At 42.0% G+C, this 21,565-nt stretch overlaps 1 long non-coding RNA gene and 1 pseudogene across 5 annotated transcripts in view; one reads left to right on the top strand and one right to left on the bottom strand.

The window, feature by feature from the left end:
- Positions 1-12: 12 nt before the first annotated feature.
- The window catches only part of LOC309644104, a 39,976-nt gene continuing 18,423 nt past the window's right edge, over positions 13-21,565 (top strand). The window contains exons 1-4 of one of the 4 annotated variants that reach the window (XR_014254233.1): positions 13-267; positions 986-1,116; positions 1,202-1,320; positions 8,354-14,538. This is a non-coding gene — a long non-coding RNA (uncharacterized lncRNA). The other 3 variants (XR_014254234.1, XR_014254232.1, XR_014254235.1) reach the window with 3 other exon arrangements.
- LOC309644103 (nucleosome assembly protein 1-like 1) lies at positions 3,665-6,340 on the bottom strand (annotated as a pseudogene). The gene is made up of 3 exons (XR_014268630.1): positions 5,240-6,340; positions 4,072-4,983; positions 3,665-3,754 (listed from the first exon to the last, which is right to left on the bottom strand). The product of XR_014268630.1 is annotated as a nucleosome assembly protein 1-like 1 (transcript).

Genomic DNA, 21,565 nt, shown 5'->3' with positions numbered 1-21,565 from the left:
ATCAGAACCGCAACTCGCCTTAGCGCTAATGGATCCCTGCCTCTTACTTGAGGGCGAGGGGTGGCTCGTAGGCCTAGGGTAGTTCGGGTTGAGGGGAGCCGGGTGGTCAGCATCCCCGAGGTGAGAGCGGCAAGAAAAGAGGCATTTAATGGGGAAAAAAAAGAGGGTCGAGATGGAGTAGATGGCAGAAACCGGGAACGAAGGACTTTCCTGAGTGACATCTGCCACGTACTGCTTCGGAGGCGACACGGGACCACGACTGCTCACGTGAGTTTTGCGCACAGCTCAATTAAGGGGCCGGCTAGGGGCGGTGCCCGAGGTAAAGGGGGCGGGGCTAACCCCTGCTCTGGGGCCTTCCAGGCTAAGGGAATCGGGGATTTACTGGAGGGGGAAAGGGTTAGCTTTCCACTCTCACTCACTCTGACGCCTCTTTGGTGGGAGCAAAGAAGTACCATCCAGCCCTGCCAAAGGCAAGTGTGAAGCAAAAGAAAGGGTTGACGAAAATGGAAGCAAAAGGGTTGACGAAAATGAAAGCAAAGTAAAGCGGAAGAACTGCTTAGCTGTTGAGTGTTTACAGGTAGAGTGATTTTTATAGGGAAAAATTGTGAAACACGATGCAATGTACTAAAAGATTCCCGGGTGTTTTCAGTGAAAAACCAGCCATAGTCTGGCTCACCTTTCAGGGTATTCTGAATCTATAGGAGCTCTCCATCTTTCTTTGTGGAGCTAGGTGTGGACAAAGAATGTAACCTGCTATTTCAATAAACAAAGGCTGTGTGGCGGTGGAGCCAATCAGCCTCTGCAGCCACCACAAGTGGTGCATCCTGAGGGGATTCAGGATGGAGAGAAATAGGTTACTGGCGCTAGATGGTTATGGTGCATATCAAAGGAATAATTTTAATAAGCCCAGACTCTTGCGTCTTCCCATACATGGAAAAACACTAAATTCACTGACCTGAGATATCTAGTTTTCTTTAATTAACAGTAATCATTTGATGTTCTGACTGCCTGGAATTTTTTTTGCAAAAACTCCTGTATCTCCTGGCTCCTCTGTTACCTGTTTGGAACAGGCCTTCAGAGTTATCTGAGAGGATGTCTCCTGGGTTTAAATCCTCAGTAAGTACGACAAATAAAACATAATTCTCAACTTACAGCTTGTGTGTATTTTTTTCAGTCAACATCTGTTCAACTCTAAATGTAGGTAATAGATAGCAAGAGGAAGTACTCGTGTCCATTGAACTTCATATTGAATCCCCCTCCTTGGAAAAAGCCATTCTGCAGCGATTTGTAAATTCATTTCCCAATCCTGATTTGAACAATGTAAGTGGGTACTTTACAATGTGCTTTAAACCGGTTCTAAGATTTTACTGGTCCCGTCGTTAATTAATGAGTAAACAAAATCTTTTGACACATGTTCATTCTGTATTTGTATGAGACATGACTTTTACCTCTTTAAGAAAATATATCGTTTCACTCTTTGGAAAGTACTCTTCCTTTTAGGGAACAGAAATGCCTTCCCCTCTGCCATTCTTAGCTGAAAACCACAGTGAATTTAGTGTAAAGTTTATTGCATTGGCATGACTTCAATGAACACTGCCTGAAATTATATATTGATTTGTTGATTATTTATCTCCCCCACTAAAATATAAATTCTAGAAGAACAGAGACTTTGTTTACTTCTGCAACACTGAAGGAATTGTCTGTGGACAATTATCCTGGTTTGGATAATACTCTCAAACTATCTAGGAGGCCATAGTTAAGCCAAGCTACACTGAAGAATGGAATGGGGTGGTAGAAGTTTAACTCAGAATGAATTATGATGTTTCTCCACTTGGTAGGGAGAAGACTAATAATACCCACACACACACACCAAAAAAAAAAAAAAAAAAATGTTTCCATAGCCTTTACTGTGTTCTATGCTTGGACCCCATCACTTTATTTTGAATCATTTCATCCTTAAAACAACTCTATAAGGCAGCCACTTTTACATAATTTAACTCCACAAAGAAGTTAAATTGCATGTCCAAAGTTAGAAGGCCAGTATGTGTCAGAACTTAGATTAAAACCTACCACACCAGTGGTTTCCAAACTTTGTGGCACACTAGAATCACCTAAGGATCTTTAGAAACCACTGCGACCTAGCTACTACCCCCAGACATTATGATTTAATTGTTATGGGGTCAGACCTGGGCATTAAAACTCTCCGGGTGATTTTTTTTTTTTCTACTGAAGAATTTACTGGGGCTGTTTGACCTGTGAATATGAAAAGTCTGAGCTTACAGGGCAATGTGGGGTTTCCTAGCTCACTTAGCGTGAGCTTTTCTACACAGTCATCAGGATGTACAGAACTGGGGGTGATGACCAACACTGGACAGATGTGGACCCCCTGCCCAGGTGCACTTGCCTCTCCCTGCTCTCTCTGCCCAACCAGCTATCCCTGGGGCAGAAGACAACTCTGTGTGCCTCCAGTCATTCTGGAGGCTAACTCTGGGTCTGTCCAGGTATGTCTGTGTGTCCTCTGGGACCTGCCAATTGGTAATAACATCTTCCCTGTCCGTGCCTTGTTTTCAGTCACCAGCCCTACCTTGGGGCAGCACAAGAATGGACTTGCCTTTCAGAGTGAAGATGACAGAACCAGCTAAAAGTTCTTTTTAAAAATTTTTTTTAAATTGGGGTATAGTTGTTTTACAATGTTGTGTTAGTTTCTACTGTACAGTGAAGTGAATCAGCTATATGTATACATCTATCCCCTCTTTTTTGGATTTCCTTCCCATTTAGGTCACCACAAAAGCTCTCCAGGTGATTCTAATGACCAGCATTATGTTATTCTGTCTTGATATAAAATGTGGGAGATAAAAATAAATATAATACAATCAAACAAAAAAAATAAGATAGGATAGAAAGATAAGATGGGGGAAAGTTACCTGGTTTATCTAGATGAGCCAAAATCAATCCATATTCCAAATTAAATATATTTAACATGGCATCACATCAGCTCTTAAGGTCTGCTTTCCCTGTGCTAGGACTCTGGACCATGAGATGGTGGCTAAGTGTCAACACCAGAGAACATACATACTGTTGATTAAGGGGGAAAAATATGATTTTGGAAGTTTTGTCTGAATAATTTTAATCTAATATGCACGCCATTTTGGAGGAGAAAATAATTTTAAGGTATTATTAGCAGCTTATCTTTTTTTTGTTGTTATTTCTGGGAGAAAATCATGTAGAAACATCCACAATAAAAGAAATTAGGGCAAATTTGGAGCTCTTCAAATAGCAAAGTTTAACCTACTTTTCTCTTTTATTTATTTATTTTTTTTAATACTTTGGGGATTGATTTTACTTTTTTTTAAAATTAATTAATTAATTTATTTATTTATTTTTGGCGGTGTTGGGTCTTCATTTTTGTGCGAGGGCTTTCTCTAGTTGTGGCAAGTGGGGGCCACTCTTCATCGCGGTGCGCGGGCCTCTCACTGTCGCGGCCTCTCTTGTTGCGGAGCACAGGCTCCAGATGCGCAGGCTCAGTAGTTGTGGCTCACGGGCCTAGTTGCTCCTTGGCATGTGGGATCTTCCCAGACCAGGGCTCGAACCCGTGTCCTCTGCATTGGCAGGCAGATTCTCAACCACTGCGCCACCAGGGAAGCCCTACTTTTCTCTTTTAAATAATGGCTTCAGCTTATTCACATGCCTTTAGCACATTTTTTTTTTGAGTTTTGCAATTTATTTATTGAAACCTCACACATACATTGTTTGGCTGTAGAATTCTAAAATCATATTTTTTTTTAAATAAATTTATTTATTTATTTATTTATTTATTTTTGGCTGTGTTGGGTCTTCGTTTCTGTGCGAGGGCTTTCTGCAGTTGCGGCGAGCGGGGGCCACTCTTCATCGCGGTGCGCGGGCCTCTCACTGTCGCGGCCTCTCCCGTTGCGGAGCACAGGCTCCAGACGCGCAGGCTCAGTAGTTGTGGCTCACAGGCCTAGTTGCTCCGTGGCATGTGGGATCTTCCCAGACCAGGGCTCGAACCCGTGTCTCCTGCATTGGCAGGCAGATTCTCAACCACTGCGCCACCAGGGAAGCCCTAAAATCATATTTTTTTCCAAAAACGTTTTTATCCCATATCACGGAGTAATGATTTATAGCAAAGGAATACATGTCACTCAATTTGCTTCTCAGTGTGTTATACAGAATTATTTGCTCATTTGATAAACATTACCTCATCCACTTCACCTTCTTCATCATCATCATCATCATCATCTTCAATAGCTTCTCCAGTAAAGTATAACACTGATTTTAGGATTATACATTCACGTAAAAAGTGACCAATTTCAAACTCTGCAGCAAGGATAGCTTCAGCAGCAGCATCCAGATCTCCACTCTCAGGAACTTCAGGAGGAGCAAAAAAATTAAAGAGTCATTAGAAACTGTTTTGGTCACAGTACGAACTGTTGCACGTCCCTTGTGTTTCTGCTTCTTCTTAATGGTTTTCAAAATGACATTCTTCCCTTTTTTCCTATCTATCTGGCACCCTGTACAACCCATAATTTCTGGTCCGTCAAAAGAAAAAGGATCAGAATAATCTGATTCTGACCTCATCCTATATGTCATTATCAGCACTTCATTTGTGAAATATTCATTGGGTTCAAAGTGAAATTCTAAGACAAAACTCATAGGCTGACCAGCATCTGAGAACTTCACTTTAATATCTTTCAAGTATTTCAGAATAGGTTAATCATGTTCCTGAACCATATCACTGAGCAAGTCACCATTCTTAAAAACGGTCAACCAAAATTCAGGAATTCCCTTGGGGTCTTCTTTTTCTTTATCCTTTTTCTCATCTTCAATCTTGGCCTTTTCTTTAAGCTTCTCTGAAATTTCATCTTCCTCATCTGGTTTCCATTCACGTTCTTCTTCTGTAGGTTCATAAATGGCATTAATGATCTCAAATCTCTTATCAAATAGAGGCTGATAGAGAACAGCATACTTTTTTTTAACATCTTTATTGGAGTATAATTGCTTTACAATGGTGTGTTAGTTTCTGCTTTATAAAAAAGTGAATCAGCTATGCATATACGTATATCCCCGTATCTCCTCCCTCTTGTGTCTCCCTCCCACCCCTGTCCCACCCCTCTAGGTGGACACAAAGCACGGAGCTGATCTCCCTGTGCTATGTGGCTGCTTCCCACTAGCTATCTAGTTTACATTTGACAGTGTATATATGTCCATGAGAACAGCATACTTTCTTTAAAGATCATGAACTTCCTCATAGAACTTGGCTTCTATCTGTGCCCATTTAACTTGAAGGTTTTTGAGAGCATTCACGCGTCTTTTGACTACCCTAGGCAAACTTTCAATGTATCCTGTTGGTGTTTCTACCAGACCATCAGGTCTTTCTGGAAGGGCTGTAAGAATCTGAGGATTTTGCATCATCTTAACAGTCAGCTGAGGCTCTTTGATTTTTGTTTCTTCACCAGTTTCTTCTTCTACTTCTTCAAAATCATCCAAATCTTGACCAAGTTCAGACTGTTCTTTGTTGTCGATGTCTGCCATATTGTATGAACGCCAAAAATCTCGTCCCCCTTGCGTGGTACCGGGAAGGGTGAGAGCCGGGGTTGGGGGGAGGTCAGCCATCTGGTCCCGGCTCACAGCATCCTGACGGCGAGCGCTCCTTAGTCCCCAACCCTGTCACGGCCTGATTCCTGCAGCTCTCCGGTCCCCGGTAACCATTTTCTCTCCCCGCCCATTTTTCCCCCTCAGAACAACACTTCTTTCCTCTGATGTGACTTTAGCACATCTTTATTGATATACCATGTGATGGGGATACGAGAATGAACAAGACAAACAATGTACCTTTCCCCGTAGTTTTTTACAGTCTGGAGGGGAAAAGATAGTCGGCCATCATGGTCACTATGGTAGACACGCTATCTGCTATCACAGGGTAATAAAGGGTGTTATGGGAGCACGGAACAAGAATACCTAACCTATCAGGATAGGTTTCCCAGGGGAAGTGATACCTAAGCTGATAGTAGAAGGAAACTAGGCTGGGGACAGAGAAAGCCTGAACCAAGTCAGAGGCAATACTATGGAAAAAGTGTAGTGGAGAGAGAGGGAGGACAGAGTAGGGGATGTTTGTGTAGCAGAAATGGTGTCTGCCCTGCCAGGGGTTACATTACCTAGCATCCGTTTTCCAGCATCCCTTTTATCAAGGTGGCTGTCTGAATAGTTATTACCAATGGAATATGAGCAGAAATGACATGAGTCAAACAGGACCAGGGCTTTTAAGAAGGGTGGGATAGTTCCCCCCATAATACCTTTACTCTCCTTTTCCCTCTTTCTCCGCTGGCTGAATTCAGAGAACTCTGAGGCCCTGGGGCATGGCAGAGTCACCAGATAGAGCCTGCGCACTTGAATCGCCAAATAAGGGGAAGCCACAAGATGACACTGGATGGTAACACAAATAAGAAATAAATGTTAATGGGATAAATCAATACTGTTGGGGGGTTTGTTTTTTATAGCAGCTAGCATACCCCAATCTGAAAGAAATTTAGTACAATTAGAGAAATGTGGGGTTAGGAGAGGAATGGGAAGAGAAGGGTAAGAGCTGAGGTCAGACAGGAAAGTTTGAACCAGATCAAGAAGACCTGAAAAGTGTAGAGGAAAGTTGGGGAAGGTTTTGGCATGGACCCAAAAGCCAACTGGGTACACTGTCTAACTCACCTTTCTGGATTATCTGATTCTAAAGTCTCTGTGCTTTTCTTTGTCTTTGGAGCTATTTAAAACTCATAAATTATAGATAACTGTTAGTTATTTTTATTCAGTAGATATGATTGACAGAGTTGGTGACAGAAGGGATGAGACTGGGAAACAGAGAGAGGAGTCAAAAGTGGCTTCTAGAGTTCTGGCTTGAGCAACTGATTAGATGCATACTAGCTGGGGTCTGGGAGTGGAAGACAAGGTGTAACTAGGGAATGGGCATGTTGAATTCGTTATGGTTAAAGGCTCTCCAAGAGACTTGTCAACTTAGCAACAGGATAAGTGGGCTTAAAGCTCAAGAGTGAGATCTGAGCTGGTGATATTTATGGGAGAGTCATTTTGTAAATGTCACAATTGGGAGAAGGTAAAATGAGAAAAGAAAAGGGTCTGACACAGAACCCTGAAAAACACCAACATTTATGGGATGGAGAGTGGCAGAGAGAACTTCAGAGAAGAATGAGGCGGAGCTGCTAGAGAATACACAGAAAACAAGAGGAGGTGGTTAATTGGAAGCCAGGAAAGAATTTCTAGCACTAAGAACAATTAACGTATAAAATGCTGTAAGAGGTGAGATGGAGACTGAAAATGCTCGTTGAAGTGAACAAGATCTTGGCTATCTAGTCAAGAGCAATTTTAGTGGAGAGGTAAGGACTGAAGCCAAGCTGCAGTTGACTGAAGAGTAGGAAGTTAGAGAGAAAGTGGAGACAATGAGGAGAGACCACATTCTCAGGACGTTTTGTCAAGGAAGGGGGTAAAAGATGAGAGCTGGAGGGAATTCAAGTCCAGAAAGTTTATTTTTCTTTTCCTTTAACATGATGGAAACTTGACTACAGTATATGCTGATGGGAAGGTACCAGTAGAGAGGGAGAGATTACAGACAGAAAAGAGAGAGAATACTGTCGAAAGAGTTTAAAGGAGACCTACATCAATGGGAAGACATCCTTGTTTGTGGATTAGAAAACGATATTGTTGAAATGGAAATGCTCCCCAAATTGATGTACAGATTCAGTGCCATTCCAATCTAAATCCCACCTGTGTTTTTCTAGAGAAATTGGCAGGCTAATTCTAAAATGCATATAGAAATGCAAGGGGGGAAGGATAAATTGGGAGATTGGGATTGACATATACATACTACTCTATATAAAATAGATTACCAATAAGGACCTACTCTATAGCACAGGGAACTCTACTTAGTATTCTGTAATGGCCTATATGGGAAAGGAATCTAAAAAAGAGTGGATATAGTATAACTGATTCACTTTGCTGTATACCTGAAGCTAACACAATATTGTAAATCAACTATACTCCAATAAAAATTATTAAAAAAAAAAAAAGAAACAAAAAAAAAAATGCAAGGGACTCAGAATAGCCAAAACACTCTTGCAAAAGAGCAGGGTTAGTGGAGTTCCACTTTTCACATCTTACTACAAAGCTATATAGTCAGGAGGGTGTGGCACTAGTATAAGGCTAGACATGTGGGTCAATAGAATAGAATTGCGAGTTCAGACGTAAACCTTTATATTTATATTTATGGTCAATTGATCTTTGATAAAGAAGCCAAGATTTTTTATTTATTTATTTTTTTGGCCACGCCGTGCAGCTTGTGGGGACCCCGACCAGGGATTGAACCTATGCCCTCGGCAGTGAAAGCGAAGCACAGAGTCCTAACCACTGGGCCGCCAGGGAACTCCCAAGAAGCCAAGATATTACAATGGGTTAAAATAGTTTTTTGAACAAGTTGTACAGGAACAACTGGACATCTACATGCAAAACTATGAATTTGGACTTCTGCCTCATACCATACACAGAAATTAAATCAAAACTGATAAACTCTTGAGTCTTTTAAAGAGAAAATTGGCAAATTAGAAGACTGCAATGATAAATTGAACTAGTGCCCAGCACAAAAGAGGGAAAAAATAAGCAGTGATGACATGGAAGGCAGATTAACAAGATATAGGAGCAGATTCCAATTCCTATAAAATGGACTATAAAATGGAGATGATAATAATACTTTTCTGGTGGGTACCGTGAGGATTTCATGAGTTTAGTCACGTTAAGGATTTCAACAGGGCCTAGTGTCAGCATTCAATAAATATTAGCTATAATTGATTTGAAATTGATTTGTGTAAGTAGTATGAGGTAGAAAGCTAATGATATATTTAATATAAACTGTTTAAATTATATTAGCGCCCGGAAAAAGATTTCTTACATCTGCTCTAAGCTTCCCTGCAGATTTTTATCTTTTTTTTCTTGTTTTAATATTTCCCTGCAGATTTTTATAATCCCATTTCTACCTCATCCTTACTCCCAACCCAACTGATATTATTTCATTACATGTTATTTTTTTAACATCTTTATTGGAGTATAATTGCTTTACAATGTTGTGTTAGTTTCTGCTGTATAACAAAGTGAATCAGCTATATGCATACATATATCCCCACATCCCTTCCCTCTTGTATCTCCCTTCCACCCTCCATATCCCACCCCTCTAGGTGGTCACAAAGCACGGAGCTGATCTCCCTGTGCTGTGCAGCTGCTTCCCACTAGCTATCTGTTTTACATTTGGCAGTGTATATATGTCAATGTTACTCTCTCACTTCGTCCAAGCTTACCCTTCCACCTCCCCATGTCCTCAAGTCCATTCTCTATGTCTGTGTCTTTATTCCTGTCCTGCCCCTAGGTTCATCAGAACCATTTTTCTTTTTTAAGATTCCATATATATGTGTTAGCATACGGTGTTTGTTTTTCTCTTTCTGACCTACTTCACTCTGTATGACAGACTCTAGGTCCATCCACCTCACTACAAATAACTCAATTTCATTTCTTTTTAGAGCTGAGTAATATTCCATTGTACATATATGCCACATCTTCTTTATCCGTTCATCTGTCGATGGACACTTATGTTGCTTCCATGTCCTGAGTATTGTAAATAGTGCTGCAATGAACATTGTGGTACATGTCTGTTTTTGAATTATGGCTTGCTCAGGATATATGCCCAGTAGTGGGATTGCTAGGTCATATGGTAGTTCGATTTTTAGTATTTTAAGGGACCTCCATACTGTTCTCCATAGCGGCTGTATCAATTTACATTCCCATCAACAGTGCAAGAGGGTTCCCCTTTCTACACACCCTCTCCAGAATTTATTGTTTGTAGATATTTTGATGATGGCCATTCTGACCGGTGTGAGGTGATACCTCATTGTAGTTTTGATTTGCATTTCTCTAATGATTAGTGATGTTGAGCATCTTTTCATGTGTTTGTTGGCCATCTGTATATCTTCTTTGGAGAAATGTCTATTTAGGTCTTCTGCCCATTTTTGGATTGGGTTGTTTGTTGTTTTGATGTTGTTTGTTGGAAGATTTTTAATCACAGTTTCAATTTCAGTGCTTGTGATTGGTCTGTTTATATTTTCTGTTTCTTCCTTGTTCAGTCTTGAAGGTTGTGCTTTTCTAAGAATTTGTCCATGTCTTCCAGGTTGTCCATTTTATTGGCATATAGTTGTTTGTAGTAGTCTTTTAGAATCCTTTGTATTTCTGCAGTGTCAGTCATTACTTCTCCTTTTTCATTTCTAGTTCTGTTGACTTGAGTCTTCTCCCTTTTTTTCTTGATAAGTCTGGCTAATGGTTTATCAATTTTGTTTATCTTCTCAAAGAGCCAGCTTTTAGTTTTATTGATCTTTGCTATTGTTTCCTTCATTTCTTTTTCATTGACTTCTGATCTGATCTTTATGATTTATTTCCTTCTGCTAACTTTGGGGTATTTTTGTTCTTCTTTCTCTAATTGCTTTAGGTGTAAGGTTAGGTTGTTTATTTGAGATGTTTCTTGTTTCTTAAGGTAGGATTGTATTGCTATAAACTTCCCTCTTAGAACTGCTTTTGCTGCATCCCATAGGTTTTGGGTCATCATGTTTTCATTGTCATTTGTTTCTAGGTATTTTTTGATTTCCTCTTTGTTTTCTTCAGTGATCTCTTGGTTATTTAGTAGTGTATTGTTTAGCCTCCATGTGTTTGTATTTTTTACAGACTTTTTTCCTGTAATTGATATCTAGCCTCATAGCACTGTGGTTGGAAAAGATACTTGAAATGATTTCAATTTTCTTAAATTTACCAAGGCTTGATTTGTGACCCAAGATATGATCTATCCTGGAGAATGTTCCATGAGCACTTGAGAAGAAAGTGTATTCTGTTGTTTTTGGAGGGAATGTCCTATAAATATCAATTAAGTCCCTCTTGTTTAATGTATCATTTAAAGCTTGTGTTTCCTTATTTATTTTCATTTTGGATGATCTGTCCATTGGTGAAAGTGTGGTGTTAAAGTCCCCTACTATGATTGTGTTACTGTTGATTTCCCTTTTTATGGCTGTTAACATTTGCCTTATGTATTGAGGTGCTCCTATGTTGGGTGCATAAATATTTACAATTGTTATATCTTCTTCTTGGATTGATCCCTTGATCATTATCTAGAGTCCTTCTTTGTCTCTTGTAATAGTCTTTATTTTAAAGTCTATTTTGTCTGGTATGAGAATTGCTACTTCAGCTTTCTTTTGATTTCCATTTGCATGGAATATCTTTTTCCATCCCCTCACTTTTAGTCTGTATGTGTCCCTAGGTCTGACGTGGGTCTCTTGTAGACAGCATATATATGGGTCTTGTTTTTGTATCCATTCAGCCAGTCTATGTCTTTTGGTTGGAGCATTTAATCCATTTACATTTAAGGTAATTATCGATATGTATGTTCTTATTACCATTTTCTTAATTGTTTTGGGTTTGTTTTTGTAGGTCTTTTCCTACTCTTGTGTTTCCTGACTAGAGAGTTCCTTTAGCATTTGTTGTAAAACTGGTTTGGTGGTGCTGAATTCTCTTAACTTTTGCTTGTCTGTAAAGGTTTTAATTTCTCCCTCAAATCTGAATGAGATCCTTGCTGGGTAGAGTAATCTTGGTTGTAGGTTTTTCCCTTTCATCCCTTTAAATATGTTCTGCCACTCCCTTCTGGCTTGCAGAGTTTCTGCTGAAAGATCAGCTGTTAACCTTATGGGGATTCCCTTGTATGTTTTTTGTTGCTTTTCCCTTACTGCTTTTAATATTTTTTGTTTGTATTTAATTTTTGACAGTTTGATTAATACGTGTCTTGGCATGTATCTCCTTGGATTTATCCTGTATGGGACTCTCTGCACTTCCTGGACTTGACTGACTATTTCCTTTCCCATGTTAGGGAAGTTTTCAACTATAATCTCTTCAAATATTTTCTCAGACCCTTTCTTTTTCTCTTCTTCTTCTGGGACCCCTATAATTCGAATGTTGGTGCATTTAATGTTGTCCCAGAGGTCTCTGAGACTGTCCTCAATTTTTTTCATTCTTTTTTCTTTATGCTGCTCTGTGGCATTTATTTCCACTATTTTATCTTTCAGGTCACTTATTCGTTCTTCTGGCTCAGTTATTCTGCTATTGATTCCTTCTAGAGAATTTTAAATTTCATTTATTGTGTTGTTCATCATTGTTTGTTTGCTCTTTAGTTCTTCTAGGTCCTTGTTAAACGTTTCTTTTATTTTCTCCATTCTATTTCCAAGATTTTGGATCATCTTTACTATCATTACTCTGAATTCTTTTTCAGGTAGACTGCCTATTTCCTCTTCATTTGTTTGGTCTGGTGGATTTTTACCTTGCTCCTTCACCTGTTGCATATTTCTCTGTCTTCTCATTTTGTTTAACTTACTGTGTTTGGGGTCTTCTTTTCGCCCGCTGCAGGTTCATAGTTCCCATTGTTTTTGGTGTCTGCCCCCAGTGGGTGATGTTGGTTCAGTGGCTTGTGTAGGCTTCCTGGTGGAGGGGACTGGTGCCTGTGTTCTGGCAGGTGAGGCTGGATCTTGTCTTTCTGGTGGGCAGGACCGCATCTGGTGGTGTGTTTTGGGGTGTCTGTGAACTTAGTATGATTTTAGGCAGCCTCTCTGCTAATGTGTGGGGTTGTGTTCCTGTCTTGCTAGTTGTTTGGCATGGGGTGTCCAGCACTGGAGCTTGCTGGCCGTTGGGTGAAGCTGGGTCTCAGTGTTGAGATGGAGATCTCTGGGAGAGCTCTCGCCAATTGATATTACATGGGGCTGGGAGGTCTGTGGTGGTCCGATGTCCTGAACTCGGCTCTCCCACCTCTGAGGCTCATGCCTGACACCAGGCCGGAGCACCAAGACCCTGTCAGCCACACAGCTCAGAACAAAAAGGAGGAAAAAAGAAAGAAAAAAAAAATTTTAATAAAAAATAAAAAATAAAATAAATTATTTAAATAAAATTAAATAAAATAAAAAAAGAAGGGAGCAACCAAACCAATAAACAAATCCACCAGTGATAACAAGCGCTAAAAACTGAACTAAGATAAACATAAAAATCATTACATGTTATTTTAATTTGACCTTTCACACCATAATTTATGGTTAAAATGTGTTCTTCTATATTATACTTCTTTATCAACTTTAACCATAGCCTTCTTGAAGGGAATAATTTTTAAAGACTTCTACCAAGGAAAATCTGACTGTCAATAAAAGCATTTAGAGCAGATGAATGAACCTGTAATATGATGTATTCATTACTTCCCAGAAATAAAAGGATTAGTGAAACATCAATTCAAATCCCTACTAGACTCCTCATTAGACTATCTTATCAGTTCTGAGACATCTGGAAAATATAGCTGGAATATTCAAGATAGTCTGTCTGCACATCATCTTCATAAAGCAAACATTGTTTTGGCTGGAAATACTCCTTAATAAAATAGAACCCAGCTGCTTTCCTTTAATATTCTATTGAAATATTTCAGAAAGAACTTCATTTCATTTGCTCAAATCGTTCCCATAACCATCGCCTCAAATGTTTTTTTTCTTATAAATTCTTGATGGCATGTGAATCTTTAAAAAGTCCCATTTGGCACATTTTGTGGTTTTGTTGAAATGTTTGCCTTTTAATCACGCAGGATGGAGGCTTCAAAACAACACAACTACTTTATAGAAATAATTAGTGGTCTGCCCAAAGCCTGCAGTTCAATAGAATTGTTATTCCCTTCTATGTTAATATGTATAGTACTTAAGGAATTTATTATATACCTGAAAGAAGTTTAACAGAGATAAAGAAATTTGGAAATTTGTTTTTGTTTTTGTTTTGTGGCCATGCTGTGCAGCTTGTGGGATCTTAGTTCCCCAACCAGGGATTGAACCCAGGCCCCGGCAGTGAAAGCACCAAGTCCTAACCACTGGACTGCCAGGGAATTCCCAGAAATCTGGAAATTTGAATTCTGCTTCATAGAGTAGTTTATTAGTAAAAGTCAGTAGAACATTTAAGCTATGTTATAAATTAATTTCTTTTCCCCTCCTCCCCAAAATTGTGCTTTGGAATAAGGAAAAATACTAAAGAAAATGAACTAACTAAGGGCAAACAACAGTGGGAAATAATCTATAACAAACTGAATGATATCTTTGCTATCATCAAAATATATCACAGAGGGCTTCCCTGGTGGCACAGTGGTTGAGAATCTGCCTGCTAATGCAGGGGACAGGGGTTCGCGCCCTGGTCTGGGAAGATCCCACATGCCGCGGAGCAACTAGGCCCGTGAGCCACAACTACTGAGCCTGCGCGTCTGGAGCCTGTGCTCCGCAACAAGAGAGGCCACGATAGTGAGAGGCCCGCGCACCGCGATGAAGAGTGGCCCCCGCTTGCCACAACTAGAGAAAGCCCTCGCACAGAAACAAAGACCCAACATAGCAATCAATCAATCAATCAATAAAAAAATGAATAAATCTTAAAAAATATATATATATCACAGAAATTCAGGGACTTCCCTGACGGTCCAGTGGTTAAGACTGCGCTTCCACTGCAGGGGACACTGGTTCGATCTCTGGTTGGGGAACTAAGACCCTGCATACCCTGCATGCCTCCCCCCACAAAAAAGGAAAAATCACAGAAATTCATTAAATATAAAACAATGCCAATCTTCTTGATAATTTTTTATTTTGAAAAATATAGTTATTTTTCATAAAATTATGTTGTCTATGTTAACATCTAATGGATTTATCATTGTTATTTTTAAATCAATTTATAAATATTTTATTTTTTAATTTTTAAAATAAATTTATTTATTTTATTTATTTATTTTTTGCTGCATTGGGTCTTCGTTGCTGCGCGCGGGCTTTCTCTAGTTGTGGCAAGCCGGGGCTACTCTTCATTGCGGTGCACGGGCTTCTCATTGAGTTGGCTTCTCACTGCAGTGGCTTCTCTTCTTGCGGAGCACAGGTTCTAGGTGCGCAGGCTCAGTAGTTGTGGTGCCCGGGTTTTGTTACTCCGCAGCATGTGGGATCTTTCCGTACCAGGGCTTGAACCCTTGTCCCCTGCATTGGCAGGCGGATTCTCAACCACTGGGCCACCAGGGAAGTCCCCCTAATGAAGCTTCAATCTTTTTACTCTCATGAAAACAGAAGGCAATCAGGCCTTGAAATATTTCTACCACAATTTAATTATTCACCTCCAGTCCCTCAAGGTATTCCTTGTCTCTTAATATTGGTAATTATCTCCTTTAGCCAAATAAAAATGTGTGATTTTTATTTGTAATTGCTCCAGGTATTAGAAGGAGTAATTGTTAAGTGTTGCCCAAGTACCGTGAAGATGAAAAATGCTATGTAATTATCACCGTGGGAAAATGACTTTCCATGCACTTAGCTGAAATCACTACTTGGGCTTGTGGAGTTAAATCTGAACTTTCAGGACTTCTGGGATGAACGCGGTGACATAGGTTTAGCATCTGTCTGGTTTTTCTCAAGTCATACAAAAGCATCAAGAACGATGGCCAAATAATGAACTTTTTGTCCAGCAAAGTTGGGAGCAGATCCACAGCCTTCAAAATATGAATTGGAGCTGCTAACAGCAGCTGAAATCAGACAGAAACCAGAAAGAAGGAGGTGGTGATGCGGTGGGAGGCCCAATCAGCAGCAGCAGAGTCCAGAAAGCATCAGCAAACATAAGCCTCCTAAGATGAGGGAGTCACCTTGAAGAGAAGGTGTGTGTCTCCTCTTATCCATGGACTTGGGTAGCAGGACTGGAGGTAGGAGTCCTCCTGGAACCTGATTTATTTCAGAGTAGCAGAGGAAGGGGTCTATACAAATAATTAAACAGAGAAGCCATAGGCATTAGTCTGCTAGGGCTGCTGTAACAAAGTACCACAAACCGAGTGGCTTAAACAACAAATTTATTGTCTCATGGGTCTGGTGGCCAGAAGTCTGAAATCGAGGTGTCTGCAGGGCTGGTTCCTTCTGAGGGCTACGAGGGAGAATCCGTTCCGTGCCTCTTGCCTAGTTGCTGGACATAGGGCAGTGGGCTTCTCAGGAGGTACACTTTCCAGCAGAGCACAGAGCAGGCAGACCCAAGGAGGGGACCACCGGCCACCACCCAGTTTCTATTGATGCAGCAAAGCTGAACAAACAATTCACACCAAGGTAATAGCAACTTAAGTACGCCCACCTCCTTGTTGGCATTTCAAAAAAAGGGAGCCAGGGTGGGTGCTACTTAACTCCATTGGAATTAAGCTACCATGGTAAAATTTTAGTACAATTTTTAGATAAATCTTCCCCTCTGGAAAGGCATCAGGGGAGGTACTTGGAAAAGCTATCACTACTTTGGTCCCTTACATCACATAATTGGTTAGAGGAATGGGAAGTGGCAAGTGGCCCCGATAAGCATTGTGGATAGCTGGCTCCAGTAAGCCTGCTGGACGGCACTTGCCAAGGGGCCAGCCGGCCATGACGGAGTGGTGCAGCAAGAAGATGCCAAGGAAATCTGCATGAATGCTGAACATGGCTTTCCTGTCATGCTGGTGCCCTCCTTCTTCAGATGCTTCACCAGGCCCGTCACCAGCCTTCCTACCCTCTGTCACTGGCAAAAGGCCCAGCCAGTGACTGCCAGCAGTAGAGAGGAAGAGGAGGGATTTGGGCATTGAACAGCCATCCTCCCCGGCCGGCCCAGCCCACTGGGATCTACTCCTCCTCTGAGCTCCCTTGCCTTGACCACCGTGGCCAGGGCTGCCATGATGCACAACTCCAGAGGGCGCCACTCGCAGACCCAGGCTGGTTTTGTTCAGTATCTGTGTACGAGTTTGTCTTACCACCTCGGCTAGACAGCTCCTGGTGGGCCAGGACAGATTTGTAAATCTTTTTATACACCAAACCACCTAGCGCTAAGCCCAGCCTGATAAATATTTGCTGATGGATGGGCAATCCAGAAAAGGGGTCATTGACCCTGAATCACAGATAAATGCACGGTTTAGTCTTGTAAGAGCATCTATTTTAGAGCTCTGCAAACCCGATTCTGCCCAGCTTTGAAATCTGGTAAAGATATTAGTCAGTCAGCAATGTGACCTTTCCTGACACAGGATGTCTCCAAGCAGGAGCGTGACTTGACGCACAGCGGCTTTCTGCCCATGCTAAGGTCAGTTTCCTCTTCCCTAAAAGGGTTCAGTTTTTAGCAGGGATTTCACGAGCCACAGGGAGAGCTGACGCACTCTGCAAAGCTCTGAGTGGGGTTTGGATTAGTCATGGTCATAACCACTGTTTATGCAACCTCGGAGCAGGCCCAGGCTCACATTTCTCCCAGAGGCCCATGGTATTTCTCTCTGTGATTTTTTTCTTTATTTTATTGAAGCATGGGACCTCAAAACCATACTTGAATACTTGTCCTCTAATGTAAGAGTTTGAGCAGCTAAATGGTACCTTATTGGGCCCTTTCAAGCCCGCCCACCTTCCATCGGGCAACTAACATGCAGTAAAAACACTTTCAGACACTTTCACAGCACTGCCTGTGTGCTGGGCTGCCCTGCTGGAATCAATTGTAAGTGGGTGAAAAACAATGGGAAAAAAACAAACAAAAGCAAAGATGCTGAACTGAGAATGAGAGGGCCGGTATTTTAGTCAGTAGCTTGTTGCCTGGCCTTGAGCCGATGATTCCTCTGTGCTCCGTGTTGCCATGTGCACGGTGGAGCAAGAGGAGCGTGCCCCAACCCTGCCATCCACAGGACACCTGTTCTGAGCCATGTGTCCCTCTGGGAGAAGTAGGAGGGTGGGATGGGGCAGGCCAGCACCAAGCCCCCTAGCCCTTCCCTGGTGCCCTTGGCATGCATGACCAGGGGTGGGGATGTCACCTGTGGCCACAGGACAGAGGTGGCTATGTTTTTTCAGGTCAGAGACTGAGTTTGGAATTGTTCTCATGACACAGTCCCCAAGCTCTCTGGTTCCTAAACTAATTATTAAGACCAATAAATTGATTCTTCTTTTCTAAGAATGCCAGTCTCCAAATGCCCCAGGGTGAGAGGGCAGCCTTTAGTGGCTCCAGCTGCCTGGGAGGGCAGCAGGGGACCCAGCACCACCCCAGGAGACATGGGCTTGGCTTGAGTTCCAGTTATACCCTGAACTCACAGAGTGACCTTGAGAAAGTTCCTTCCCCTCCTAGGGCCTCAGTTTTCCCATCAGTGAAATGAGGGGGTGGACTGTGGGAGCCCCAGGGTTTCTTTCGACTCGGAGGTTTGGGAATCTGTTTGCCTTTCCTTCTTCATCAGGCCTTTTTTCTTCCTTGCTTCTCCATCCTCTCAGTCGTCTAATTCCTTTCCCCATTCTTGCTGGAGATTTTGGTTCTTTTTCTGGCTGGTCTTGGCTGTTTCACTGATATGGGCCCCAGTTTTCTCAGTGGACAATGAGAGTTTGACTAAGAGTGTCTAAAGGCTCACCCAGCTCTGATGCTCTGGTCATCCTGGGATCCCATGGTGTAAAGTCCCATCTGGTGCATAGCCGGGGTGGTGCTGGATAATCTGTGCTGGGCCCCTCCATTCACCCATCGCAGTAGGACCCATCCCTCAGATGCCCCAGCTGCTACCTCACCTACTGGTCCAGACTTCTCAGGAGGACTCCATGGACATGTCTTAGACTGAGGCCAACAGGCAGACTCTGTTGTGATTACTTTTTTACCTGTCAGCTTGATTTATAGTCTCCACTTACTCAATCAAACACTAACCTAGGTGTTGCAGTGAAGACATTTTATAGATGTGATTAAAGTCCATAATCAGTGGACTTCTTTAAGTACGATAGATTATCCTAGATAATCTGGGTGGGCCTGAGTCAATTGCTCGAAAAGCCTCAAATGCAGAGCTGAGGCTTCCTGGGGAAGAAGAAATTCTACCTGTAGACAGTAGCTTCCATCCATGCCCCTGAATTCCACCTGCCTTTCTCTAATGACCTTCCATATAGATTTCAGTTTTGCCCAGCGGTGGCTTCTCTTGTTGCAGAGCACAGGCTCTAGGTGCGTGAGCTTCAGTAGTTGCAGCATGTGAGCTCAGTAGTTGCAGCACGCAGGCCCCAGAGTGTGCGGGCTTCAGTAGTTGTGGCACACAGGCTCAGTAGTTGTGTCTCGTGGGCTCTAGAGTCCAGGCTCAGTAGTTGTGGCGCATGGGCTTAGCTGCTCCGCGGTATGTGGGATCTTCCCAGAGCAGGGATCGAATCCGTGTTCCTTGCATTGGCAGGCGGATTCTTAACCACTGTGCCACAAGGGAAGTCCCTGCTGTTACTTTTAATGGTAGAACCTTCTAAATATATCTTGCTGAGAATGGAATATTCTACCACCCTCACTGCTCAATTTAACAGCTATTCTTGAACATCTAAAATGAAGACAAACAGCCAAGCATAACCAAGCATGTGAGGCTCCAGGGAATACAAGGATCCTGGGTCTGTGAGCTAAAACAATCCTGCAAATTAGGAGAATCTATGGAATCAGGGGCTGGAAAGGGATCTTGGGCAATTTAAACTAAAGAACCCAGAGTTCTTTGCCTTTTTGTTTTCAAGATCTGAGCTTTTAAGCATCTCTCTCTTTATCCTACAAATACAAACTTACCAAATATCTGAACTATAATTTTTAAAAGTAATAAACAATGCAGATTCCATTAATGTTTGTCCCTGTTGGGTGAGCAGGACAGGTCGACCTTTTTTTGTACAGTTTATAAAATGGAGAATATTGTCCTCTGAAGTCCAAGAGAAATACAATGCACCTAGCAGATCCTTCTGTCAGGGGCTGAGGGGCTAGGAGTGGGCTGGGCTGGGGAGTGACGGGGTCCCTATGACAACAATGGATGTCAGTGAAAATTACATAGAAGACAAGCCAAGTTTCCCAGAATCTTCTTCTGCTCTCAGACAATCCCAGGCCATGGGGTTCAGGGCTTGCTGAGCTACAGTGAGCAGACGACTTTGAAGAGGCTCCTGACCCTCTCTGGTGTGCAGCCTTGAAGCAGGGCGGGACAGCTAGTGTCAAACCTTTTCAGCCCTAACCTGGAGTATGCTGCTCTTCCTCCTTCGCTCTGTGCATGCATTTTCTTCTTGCTTCTGGCCAGTGCGGACACGCAGGAGGGACTGGCTGCTTCCTAACCGGAGCTTCCGACTGCTCAGCCGGCAGCCCGCCCTATATCTGGGGCAGCTGTTGAGGGCTTGTCTGGGCCAGGCAGGAGGGCATCAGCACAGGCTGCCAAGCATGAGGCGTGCCCCAGCAGCTCAGCTGGTCTCTTGCAGGCTGCGACGGGGCACTGACTCATCTTCCTCCTCCTACAGCTTGCAGCCAGGCAAGGAGAGCTCACTCAGAGCAAGGAGGGGCATCGGCCCCTTGGGCCTCCTTTCTGCCTTCAAGGCTGGCAGTGAGCTCCTGCTCTGAACACTTCGCAGCTGGTCTCAGCTTTGCCCGCTCGACAAGTCACAGTGACCTCAGCTGGTGTATCTGGGGAGCCGAAGGTTCAGTGTGGTGCAGCTTACCTGGCCTTTTGGGTGTGATGGGAGATGAGCAGGGTGTGGCGTAGGGGGCATACTCACAATTTGAACGTGTAACTCACTGGGGGTGATATTTTGGAAAAATATTAATGTGCTTTTCCCTTTTGCCTTTCTGAGTATGTATATTTTCTAATTTTCCTGAGGCATTCATTTACATGGATGAGATGAAGATTGTTCTAGAAGGAATGCAGAAAGGAAGAAAGCATTCGTATTTACTTTTTGACACTCAAGATTTTCATAGCCTTGTTAAAATATTGAAATACAATAACTGTACATATTCAAAGTGTACAATTTGATGAGTTTTGACCTACATATACATCTATGAAATGGTCATTACAATCAATGTAGCAAACCGATTCATCACCCCCAAAAGTTTCCTTGCTCTCCCACTAGTTCCCCAGGCAACCACCAATTTTCTTTCTGTCACTATAGATTAATTTGCATTTTCTAGGAATTTATATACATGGAGTCATAGTACTTACACATGTTTTGTCTGTTTTCTTTCACTCTGCATAATTCTTTTGGCACTCATCCCTGTCATTGTATGAATCAGTAGGTCATTCTTTTTTATTGCTGAGTAATATTCCATTGTATGACTATCCCACAATATGTTTATTTACCCATTGATGAACATTTGATTGTTTCCAGTGTGTGGCTATTATAAATAAAGCTCCCGTGAACATTTGTGTATAAGTCCTTGTGGGATATATGCTTGCATTCCTCTTGGGAAAGTTCCTACGAATGGAATGGCTGGGTCATATCATCAGTGTATTTTTATCTTTTTAAGAAACTGCCAAACTGTTTTACCAAGTAGTTGTAATTTTTTCTACTCCTACCAACAAGGTATAAGAGGTCCAGTGCTTCACATTCTCACCAACTCTTACTCTGGTCAGTCTTTATCATTTTAGCCATTCTAGTCCATTCTAATGGGTGCAAAGGAGTATTTAATTATGCTTGCAATTTGCACTACCCTAATGACTAATGACATTCAA

Source organism: Balaenoptera physalus (genome assembly GCF_965194825.1).
Source record: "Balaenoptera physalus genome assembly, chromosome: 15".
Taxonomy (NCBI): domain Eukaryota; kingdom Metazoa; phylum Chordata; class Mammalia; order Artiodactyla; family Balaenopteridae; genus Balaenoptera; species Balaenoptera physalus.
Note: the sequence above shows the minus strand (reverse complement) of the source record. Positions and strands in the feature narration are given on the sequence as shown.